The sequence below is a fragment of the Oncorhynchus nerka genome, unplaced genomic scaffold (genome assembly GCF_034236695.1).
Source record: "Oncorhynchus nerka isolate Pitt River unplaced genomic scaffold, Oner_Uvic_2.0 unplaced_scaffold_1012, whole genome shotgun sequence".
NCBI classification, from domain to species: Eukaryota; Metazoa; Chordata; class Actinopteri; order Salmoniformes; family Salmonidae; genus Oncorhynchus; species Oncorhynchus nerka.
In genome coordinates this window covers 159,661-170,900 of record NW_027040282.1, presented here as the reverse complement: position 1 = coordinate 170,900, position 11,240 = coordinate 159,661, and the positions used below count along the sequence as shown (strand labels likewise).

The 11,240-nt window shown below is 43.1% G+C and overlaps 2 pseudogenes; both read right to left on the bottom strand.

Annotated features, from left to right (window-relative positions):
* Nucleotides 1-1,481: 1,481 nt before the first annotated feature.
* Nucleotides 1,482-3,176, bottom strand: LOC135570223 (stonustoxin subunit beta-like; annotated as a pseudogene).
* Nucleotides 3,177-7,180: 4,004 nt separating this feature from the next.
* LOC135570222 (NLR family CARD domain-containing protein 3-like) lies at nucleotides 7,181-9,796 on the bottom strand (annotated as a pseudogene).
* Nucleotides 9,797-11,240: the final 1,444 nt, after the last annotated feature.

Genomic DNA, 11,240 nt, shown 5'->3' with positions numbered 1-11,240 from the left:
TCCAGAGTGTGTGTGTGTCCAGAATGTGTGTGTGTGTGTGTCCAGAATGTGTGTGTGTGTGTGTCCAGAATGTGTGTGTGTGTGTGTCCAGAGTGTGTGTGTGTCCAGAGTGTGTGTGTCCAGTGTGTGTGTGTGTCCAGAGTGTGTGTGTGTGTGTAGAATGTGTGTGTCCTGAGTGTGTGTGTACAGTGTGTGTGTGTGTGTCCAGAGTGTGTGTGTCCAGTGTGTGTGTTTGTGTGTGTGTGTGTATTTGTCCAGTGTGTGTTTGTCCAGTGTGTGTGTTTGTCCAGTGTGTGTGTGTCCCCAGTGTGTGTATTTGTCCAGTGTGTGTTTGTCCAGTGTGTGTTTGTCCAGTGTGTGTGTGTCCAGTGTGTGTGTGTCCCCAGTGTGTGTATTTGTCCAGTGTGTGTTTGTGTCCAGTGTGTGTGTGTCCTGTGTGTGTGTTTGTGTGTGTGTGTGTGTTTGTCCAGTGTGTGTGAGTGTGTGTGTTTGTCCAGTGTGTGTGTGTGTCCAGTGTTGTGTGTCCAGTGTGTGTGTGTGTGTGTGTGTGTGTCCCTGTCCAGTGTGTGTGTGTGTCCAGTGTGTGTGTGTGTGTCCTGTGTGTGTGTGTCCAGTGTGTGTGTGTGTCCAGTGTGTGTGTCCAGTGTGTGTGTGTGTGTCCAGTGTGTGTCCAGTGTGTGTGTGTGTGTCCAGTGTGTGTGTGTGTGTCCAGTGTGTGTGTGTGTGTGTCCTGTGTGTGTGTGTGTGTCCTGTGTGTGTGTGTGTGTGTGTGTCCTGTCCAGAGTGTGTGTGTGTCCAGTGTGTGTGTGTGTGTGTCCAGAGTGTGTGTGTGTGTCCAGAGTGTGTGTGTGTGTCCAGAGTGTGTGTGTGTGTGTGTCCAGAGTGTGTGTGTGTGTCCAGAGTGTGTGTGTGTCCAGTGTGTGTGTGTCCAGAGTGTGTGTGTCCAGTGTGTGTGTGTGTGTGTCCAGTGTGTGTGTGTGTGTCCAGTGTGTGTGTGTGTCCAGAGTGTGTGTGTGTGTCGTGTGTATTTGTCCAGTGTGTGTGTGTCCAGTGTGTGTGTGTGTGTCCAGTGTGTGTGTGTGTGTCCAGTGTGTGTGTGTGTCCAGTGTGTGTGTGTGTCCAGTGTGTGTGTGTGTGTCCAGTGTGTGTGTGTGTGTGTGTGTGTGTGTGTGTCCAGTGTGTGTGTGTGTGTGTGTCCAGTGTGTGTGTGTGTGTCCAGTGTGTGTGTGTGTCCAGTGTGTGTGTGTGTGTCCAGTGTGTGTGTGTGTGTGTGTGTGTGTGTGTGTGTGTGTGTCCAGTGTGTGTGTGTCCAGTGTGTGTGTGTGTGTGTCCAGTGTGTGTGTGTGTGTCCAGTGTGTGTGTGTGTGTGTGTGTCCAGTGTGTGTGTGTGTCCAGTGTGTGTCCAGTGTGTGTGTGTGTCAGTGTGTGTGTGTGTGTGTCCAGTGTGTGTGTGTGTCCAGTGTGTGTGTGTGTCCAGTGTGTGTGTGTGTGTGTGTCCAGTGTGTGTGTGTGTGTCCAGTGTGTGTGTGTGTGTCCAGTGTGTGTGTGTGTGTCCAGTGTGTGTGTGTGTGTGTGTCAGTGTGTGTGTGTGTGTGTGTCCAGTGTGTGTGTGTGTGTGTCCAGTGTGTGTGTGTGTCCAGTGTGTGTGTGTGTGTCCAGTGTGTGTGTCCAGTGTGTGTGTGTGTCCAGTGTGTGTGTGTGTCCAGTGTGTGTGTGTGTGTGTCCAGTGTGTGTGTGTGTCCTGTGTGTGTGTGTCCTGTGTGTGTGTGTGTGTGTGTGTGTGTGTGTGTGTTTGTCTGTGTGTGTGTGTCAGGTTATTATTTCAGGGACACTGAGTCGCCAAAATAATAAACCCCAAACCCTGGATAGAGGGGCTCAGTGAATGTGGAGGTGAATGTGATCAGGTGGGTCAGTGTGTCAGAGGAGGCTCTATAGAAGGACAGAGTGCCGGCTGGCCAGTCCAGATACACTCCTACTCTGTGGGAGCTGGAGGAGGGGACGTCTATGGTAGTGGGATTATTATTGTGACAGGCAATGTAACTGTTGTCAGAGCAGAACAGACTCCAGGACTTGTCATTGTATCCAAGACAACAGTCCTTAACCCCTTCCTCTCCTGCTGATTCCTTTATATGTCACTCCTATATCAGCCCCTCTCCCACTCCACTCTACCTCCCAGTAACAGCGCCCAGTCAGACCCTCTCTACACAGCACCTGTCTACAGTCCTCAAATCTCTCTGGGTGATCAGGATACGGCTGCTCCTCTGTCCTCCATGTCACCTTTCTGTTCTCCTCAGACAGAGAGAGGAGTCTGTTTACTGTGTTTGGGTCCAGTGTGAGATCACAGACATCTGATGGATGAAACCAGACACAATATTAGAAATCATCATCATTCACATTAGAATGTTAACTCACTTTTCACTAATTCATTTAATGTAGATGTTTCTAGGTATCAAAAGGAGAAGTTAAGGTAACTTGAGACTTGTTGAATGATCATATGTTATACTGTATGGTAATATAAAACACACTTATTACCATTAATTACACACACACACACACACACACACACACACACATTGTCAGAGCAACTCTTTCTAAACTTTGTTGTCCCTGATTTCTGCTTCTGTAGAACTACAGCTGATATTTAATATGACCAAGTCAGTAATGATGGTGGTCTTTGACTTTGACTTAACTTGAATTAAGACTTATTCTTAGTCATATTCTTCACAGCAGTCAACACTCACATTTTCTAAGTCCAGGTTTCATTCTGTTCTCTCCACCATGTTCCACACTGTAGCGGTAAGCAGAAGAACAGACAGTCATTGAGGGATACACCTGAACTCACACACACACACACAGGACACACACACACTGCACACACACACACACACACACTGGACACACACAGTCAGCAATAACTTGTCCAAGTGGTGGTCAGAATGTTTGTCTTAACCAGCCTGATAAGTCAAACATGTCTGATATGAACATTGACATAAACCCTCTACATACTTGAGTTTCTCCAGTCTGCAGTGTGGATCCTCCAGTCCAGCAGAGAGCAGTCTGACTCCTGAGTCTCCTGGGTGATTGTAGCTCAGGTCCAGCTCTCTCAGGTGTGAGGGGTTTGACCTCAGAGCTGAGACCAGAGAAGCACAGCCTTCCTCTGTGACTAGACAGCCTGACAGCCTGCAAAGAGTCAAATCATATTAAAACCACACTGCTATTCTTTGGTGGTGAAAATAGTGGCAGTATATTTTTTCAACATATTCAGATATATCAGTGTCCTGAAACCTTCCATATCTATTCATAAAATAGTGTATCATCATAAAAAATGACAAATAATCAAAGTATTGCCTGCAGATAGAAACATGTATAGTACAAATATTACAGTAGATTGACCAGACCACTTTAAAAGCAGTATCAGTCAAAAGACAGACAGTGAGGTATCAGATTTAGATTGTATTGAGTATACAGTCCACACCATATCTATTTAGACAGTGAGGTATCAGATTTAGATTGTATTGAGTATACAGTCCACACCATATCTATTTAGACAGTGAGGTATCAGATTTAGATTGTATTGAGTATACAGTCCACACCATATCTATTTAGACAGTGAGGTATCAGATTTAGATTGTATTGAGTATACAGTCCACACCATATCTATTTAGACAGTGAGGTATCAGATTTAGATTGTATTGAGTAAACAGTCCACACCATATCTATTTAGACAGTGAGGAATCAGATTTAGATTGTATTGAGTAAACAGTCCACACCATATCTATTTAGACAGTGAAGCAGACATTTTAAATGTGTCTCTATTCTCCAACATTTTGGATTTGAGGTCAAATGTTTCATATGACGTGACAGTTTATAATGTCACCATTAATTTGAGGGTATTTTAAGACATATGCGTTTCACTATTAAAAATGAAAACAATTTAGGTTTCCAGTCTCCCCATTTGAAGAAGTCTTAAGTATTCTGAACAATTCACTCATAGTGTATTAAAATAGTCAAAAATGTAGTTTTTTGTCGTAAACTCGTTGGTTGCATTTGCAGTTGGTTTTGGTTGTGTTTTTGGTTGTGTTTTGCCCAATAATAAAATGGTACAACAAAACATACTAACCTCTCACCATTACCAATAACAGAGGCTACAACAAAACATACTAACCTCTCACCATTACCAATAACAGAGGCTACAACAAAACATACTAACCTCTCACCATTACCAATAACAGACTACAACAAAACATACTAACCTCTCACCATTACCAATAACAGAGGCTACAACAAAGCATACTAACCTCTCACCATTACCAATAACAGAGGCTACAACAAAACATGCTAACCTCTCACCATTACCAATAACAGAGGCTACAACAAAACATACTAACCTCTCACCATTACCAATAACAGAGGCTTCAACAAAACATGCTAACCTCTCACCATTACCAATAACAGAGGCTACAACAAAACATGCTAATCTCTCACCATTACCAATAACAGAGGCTACAACAAAACATGCTAACCTCTCACCATTACCAATAACAGAGACTACAACAAAACATGCTAACCTCTCACCATTACCAATAACAGAGGATACAACAAAACATGCTAACCTCTCACCATTACCAATAACAGAGGCTACAACAAAACATACTAACCTCTCACCATTACCAATAACAGAGACTACAACAAAACATGCTAACCTCTCACCATTATCAATAACAGAGGCTACAACAAAACATGCTAAACTCTCACCATTACCAATAACAGAGGCTACAACAAAACATGCTAACCTCTCACCATTACCAATAACAGAGACTACAACAAAACATGCTAACCTCTCACCATTATCAATAACAGAGGCTACAACAAAACATGCTAAACTCTCACCATTACCAATAACAGAGGCTACAACAAAACATGCTAACCTCTCACCATTACCAATAACAGAGACTACAACAAAACATGCTAACCTCTCACCATTACCAATAACAGAGGCTACAACATAACATGCTAACCTCTCACCATTACCAATAACAGAGGATACAACAAAACATGCTAACCTCTCACCATTACCAATAACAGAGGCTACAACAAAACATGCTAACCTCTCACCATTACCAATAACAGAGGCTACAACAAAACATGCTAACCTCTCACCATTACCAATAACAGAGACTACAACAAAACATGCTAACCTCTCACCATTACCAATAACAGAGGATACAACAAAACATGCTAACCTCTCACCATTACCAATAACAGAGGCTACAACAAAACATGTTAACCTCTCACCATTACCAATAACAGAGGCTACAACAAAACATACTAACCTCTCACCATTACCAATAACAGAGACTACAACAAAACATGCTAACCTCTCACCATTACCAATAACAGAGACTACAACAAAACATGCTAACCTCTCACCATTACCAATAACAGAGGCTACAACAAAACATGTTAACCTCTCACCATTACCAATAACAGAGGCTACAACAAAACATACTAACCTCTCACCATTACCAATAACAGAGACTACAACAAAACATGCTAACCTCTCACCATTACCAATAACAGAGGCTACAACAAAACATGCTAACCTCTCACCATTACCAATTACCAATACAGAGGCTACAACAAAACATGCTAACCTCTCACCATTACCAATAACAGAGGCTACAACAAAACATACTAACCTCTCAACCTTAACCAATAACAGAGACTACAACAAAACATGCTAACCTCTCACCATTACCAATAACAGAGACTACAACAAAACATGCTAACCTCTCACCATTACCAATAACAGAGGCTACAACAAAACATGCTAACCTCTCACCATTACCAAGAACAGAGACTACAACAAAACATGCTAACCTCTCACCATTACTAATAACAGAGGCTACAACAAAACATGCTAACCTCTCACCATTACCAATAACAGAGACTACAACATGCTAACCTCTCACCATTACCAATAACAGAGGCTACAACAAAACATGCTAACCTCTCACCATTACCAATAACAGAGGCTACAACAAAACATGCTAACCTCTCACCATTACCAAGAACAGAGACTACAACAAAACATGCTAACCTCTCACCATTACTAATAACAGAGGCTACAACAAAACATGCTAACCTCTCACCATTACCAATAACAGAGGCTACAACAAAACATGCTAACCTCTCACCATTACCAATAACAGAGACTACAACAAAACATGCTAACCTCTCACCATTACCAATAACAGACTACAACAAAACATACTAACCTCTCACCATTACCAATAACAGAGGATACAACAACACATGCTAACCTCTCACCATTACCAATAACAGAGGATACAACAACACATGCTAACCTCTCACCATCAACCTCAAATAAAAGGTGACATTCTGTACTGTCTCCTAATATGGACTATGTGTGTCTGGTAAACACATGTGGATCTGGTGAACAGTTATCACTTGTTGACCAACTACAGGAATACTGACCTCAGAGTCTCCAGTTTACAGTGGGGATTCCCCAGTCCAGCAGAGAGCAGCTTCACTCCTGAATCCTTCAGGTCATTGTTACTCAGATCCAGCTCTCTCAGGTGTGAGGGGTTTGACCTCAGAGCTGAGACCAGAGAAGCACAGCCTTCCTCTGTGACTAGACAGCCTGACAGCCTGCAAAGAGTCAAATCATATTAAAATCACACTGATATTCTTTGGTGGTGAAAATATATATTTGTTCAACATTTTCAGATATATCAGTGTCCTGAAAGCTTCAATATCTATTTATAAATGAATGTATCATTATTAGAAATGACAAATTATTGAAGTGTTGCTTGTAGATAGAAACATGTATCGTACAAATATTATAGTAGACTGACCAGACCAGTTTAAAAAGCAGTATCAGTCAAAAGACAGACAGTGAGGTATCAGATTTAGATTGTATTGAGTAAACAGTCCACACTATATATAATACTGACCTCAGAGTCTCCAGTTTACAGTGGGGATTCCCCAGTCCAGCAGAGAGCAGCTTCACTCCTGAATCCTTCAGGTCATTGTTACTCAGATCCAGCACTCTCAGGTGTGAGGGGTTTGAACTGAGAACTGAGGCCAACACTTCACAGGATGTGTTTCTGAGTTTACAGACAGTGAGTCTGCCAACACAGAGAAATACAATGACAGACAGGTTGTATTCAAATATTTCGCTTAGCTTTCCCTGCTTACACTGTTAGCAGTGCTCAAATAATGTGTATATCGTGCTGATCAGTTTGTAATATAGTTAGAGAGTTTTCAGCTGATAGAAAGTTTATTCAGCCAATGAAAATACTGTTGTTCCTACATACAGTAAAGTTTGGTCTGAGGGATAGTCACATGACTACTTACAGAGCCAGTCAGCCAATGAAAATACTGTTGTTCCTACATACAGTAAAGTTTGGTCTGAGGGATAGTCACATGACTACTTACAGAGCCAGTCAGCCAATGAAAATACTGTTGTTCCTACATACAGTAAAGTTTGGTCTGAGGGATAGTCACATGACTACTTACAGAGCCAGTCAGCCAATGAAAATACTGTTGTTCCTACATACAGTAAAGTTTGGTCTGAGGGATAGTCACATGACTACTTACAGAGCCAGTCAGCCAATGAAAATACTGTTGTTCCTACATACAGTAAAGTTTGGTCTGAGGGATAGTCACATGGGTACTTACAGAGCCAGTCAGCCAATGAAAATGCAGCTGTAACTTCAATTTATTTTGGTGTGTGATATTTTCATGAATACTTACAGAGCTTTCCTGCAGCCTCTAACAGCTGGGAGCAGTCTCCTACGACCCTCCTCTGATGTCTTGTATTCCTTCAGGTCAAACACATCCAGAACCTCCTCTGATATCTGCAGCATGTAGGCCAGCGCTGAACACTGAGCAAGGGAGAGGTTTTGGATCTGTTCTCTGACCTCAAGTACTCTTGGATTACTTTCTGTACTGAATGGTCTTTCATCTCTATCAGACAGTGGAAGAGATTGATGCACCTCTCAGGGGAGATGTTCTTCCTCTGCATCACCTTCAGGGATCGGATTGTTTTCTTGACGCTCTCTGGACTGCTTTCTGTCTGTGTCACCAGACCTCGTAGGAGTTTCTGATTGGCTGCCAGTGACATGCCATGAAGGAAGCGGACAAAAAGGTCCAGGTGTCCATTCTTACTCTCCAAGGCTTTATCCACGGTACTCTTCAGCAGCTCATCCAAGGTTAGCTCTTCAGACGCACCTCTAGACTTTCTCTTGAGGAAGGGCTTCAGTGCATCCATGTTCCTGGTTGTGTAACAATGGTACATGTAGACAGCTGAGAGAAACTCCTGAATGCTCAGATGAACAAAGCAGTACACCACTCTCTGAAATAACACAGACTCTTCTTTAAAGATTTGTGTGCACACTCCTGAGTACACTGAAGCTTCTTTGACATCAAGGCCAGCCTCTTTCAGGTCTTCTTCATAGAACATCAGATTACCCTTCTCAAGATGTTCAAACGCCAGCTTCCCCAGCTTCAGAAGAATTTCCTTATCTGACTCCATGAGCTCCTCTTGATCCATCTCATCTCTTCCATGATACTTCTGGTTCTTCAGTCTGGTCTGAATGAGCAGGAAGTGTATGGACATCTCAGTCAGAGTCGTGGGCATCTCTCTCCTCATGTCTGTACTCAACATGTGTTCAAAGACTGTTGCAGAAATCCAACAGAAGACTGGAATGTGGCACATGATGTGAAGGCTCCTTGATGTCTTTATGTGTGAGATGATTCTACTGGCCAGGTCCTCATCACTGAATCTCTTCCTGAAGTACTCCTCCTTCTGTGGGTCATTGAACCCTCGTACCTCTGTCACCTGGTCAACACACTGAGGGGGGATCTGATTGGTTGCTGCTGGTCGGGAGGTTATCCAGAGGAGAGCAGAGGGAAGCAGATTCCCCTTGATGAGGTTTGTCATCAGAACATCAAGAGATGATGTCTGGGTGACATCAGACACCTTTTCATTCTGCTGGAAATCCAATGGAAATCTGCTTTCATCCAAACCATCCAATATGAACATAGCTTTACAGGCAGTGAGTTTCTCTGCATTACCTTTGTCTAGTTCTGTGTGGAAGTCATTTAAAAGTCTGAGAAGACTGTACTGGCGATCGTTGATCAAGTTCAGCTCCCGGAAAGGAAGCACAAATATGATCTCCACATCTTGATTAGCCTTCCCTTCAGCCCAGTCTAGGATGAACTTCTGCACAGAGACTGTTTTTCCGATGCCAGCGATGCCCTTCGTCAGCACAGTTCTGATGCGTCTCTCTTGGCCAGCTAAGGGTTTAAAGATGTCATTGCAGTGGATTGCTGTGTCATGTGAGGTTGGTGTCCTGGATGCTGTCTCTAGCTGCCACACCTCATGTTCATCGTTAACCCCTTCACTCTCTCCTTCTGTGATGTAGAGCTCTGTGTAAATCCTGTTAAGGGGAGTTTGAGTCCCTGCTGTTTCGATGCCTTCTATCACATATTCATACCTCCTTATCAGACTGTCTTTATGGTTTACTACAGCTCTCTGCAGACTGTCTTCATGGTTTACTACAGCTCTCTGCAGACTGTTTTCATGGTTTACTACAGCTCTCTGCAGGCTGTCTTTATGGTTTACCACAGCTCTCTGCAGACTGTCTTTATGGTTTACTACAGCTCTCTGCAGACTGTCTTTATGGTTTACTACAGCTCTCTGCAGGCTGTCATCCACTACAAGGAAGAAGAAAAGGATGTGTATCAGACACATTCGTTAACAGGATGAAGTGGGCCTTCACAACTACAGTAACTTATATTATCTCATATTATTGTAGTTAACTCTTAATCATATTGAGGTATTGACTTAGCACAGGTCTGCAAGTGTCCTTACTGTCTTCAGAGCCTCTTGTATCATTGGGTTCACTCAGGGGCTGTAGTACAGGACGTGTTCTGGATCTCTTTCTACACTGAGGACAGTCATAGCCTCCTGAAGGAGCAGGTTTCTCCCAGTATCTGGTGATGCACTGTCTGCAGAACCTGTGTCCACAGGTGATAGAGACTGGATCCCTCAGCACCTGCTGACACACTGCACACCTGGACTGATCCTGTGGCAGAGTAGACCATCCCCTACAGAGATAAAGGAGAGAGAGAGAGATACTGATCCTCTAACAGACTAGACCATCCCCTACAGAGATAAAGGAGAGAGAGATACTGATCCTCTAACAGAGTAGACCATCCACTACAGAGATAAAGGAGAGAGAGATACTGATCCTCTAACAGAGTAGACCATCCACTACAGAGATAAAGGAGAGAGAGAGAGATACTGATCCTCTAACAGAGTAGACCATCCACTACAGAGATAAAGGAGAGAGAGAGATACTGATCCTCTAACAGAGTAGACCATCCACTACAGAGATAAAGGAGAGAGAGAGAGAGATACTGATCCTCTAACAGAGTAGACCATCCACTACAGAGATAAAGGAGAGAGATACTGATCCTCTAACAGAGTAGACCATCCACTACAGAGATAAAGGAGAGAGAGATACTGATCCACTAACAGAGTAGACCATCCACTACAGAGATAAAGGAGAGAGATACTGATCCTCTAACAGAGTAGACCATCCACTACAGAGATAAAGAAGAGAGAGATACTGATCCTCTAACAGAGTAGACCATCCACTACAGAGATAAAGGAGAGAGATACTGATCCTCTAACAGAGTAGACCATCCACTACAGAGATAAAGGAGAGAGAGAGATACTGATCCTCTAACAGAGTAGACCATCCACTACAGAGATAAAGGAGAGAGAGAGAGAGATACTGATACTCTAACAGAGTAGACCATCCACTACAGAGATAAAGGAGAGAGATACTGATCCTCTAACAGAGTAGACCATCCACTACAGAGATAAAGGAGAGAGAGATACTGATCCTCTAACAGAGTAGACCATCCACTACAGAGATAAAGGAGAGAGATACTGATCCTCTAACAGAGTAGACCATCCACTACAGAGATAAAGAAGAGAGAGATACTGATCCTCTAACAGAGTAGACCATCCACTAGAGAGATAAAGGAGAGAGATACTGATCCTCTAACAGAGTAGACCATCCACTACAGAGATAAAGGAGAGAGAGAGATACTGATCCTCTAACAGAGTAGACCATCCACTACAGAGATAAAGGAGAGAGATACTGATCCTCTAACAGAGTAGACCATCCACTACAGAGATA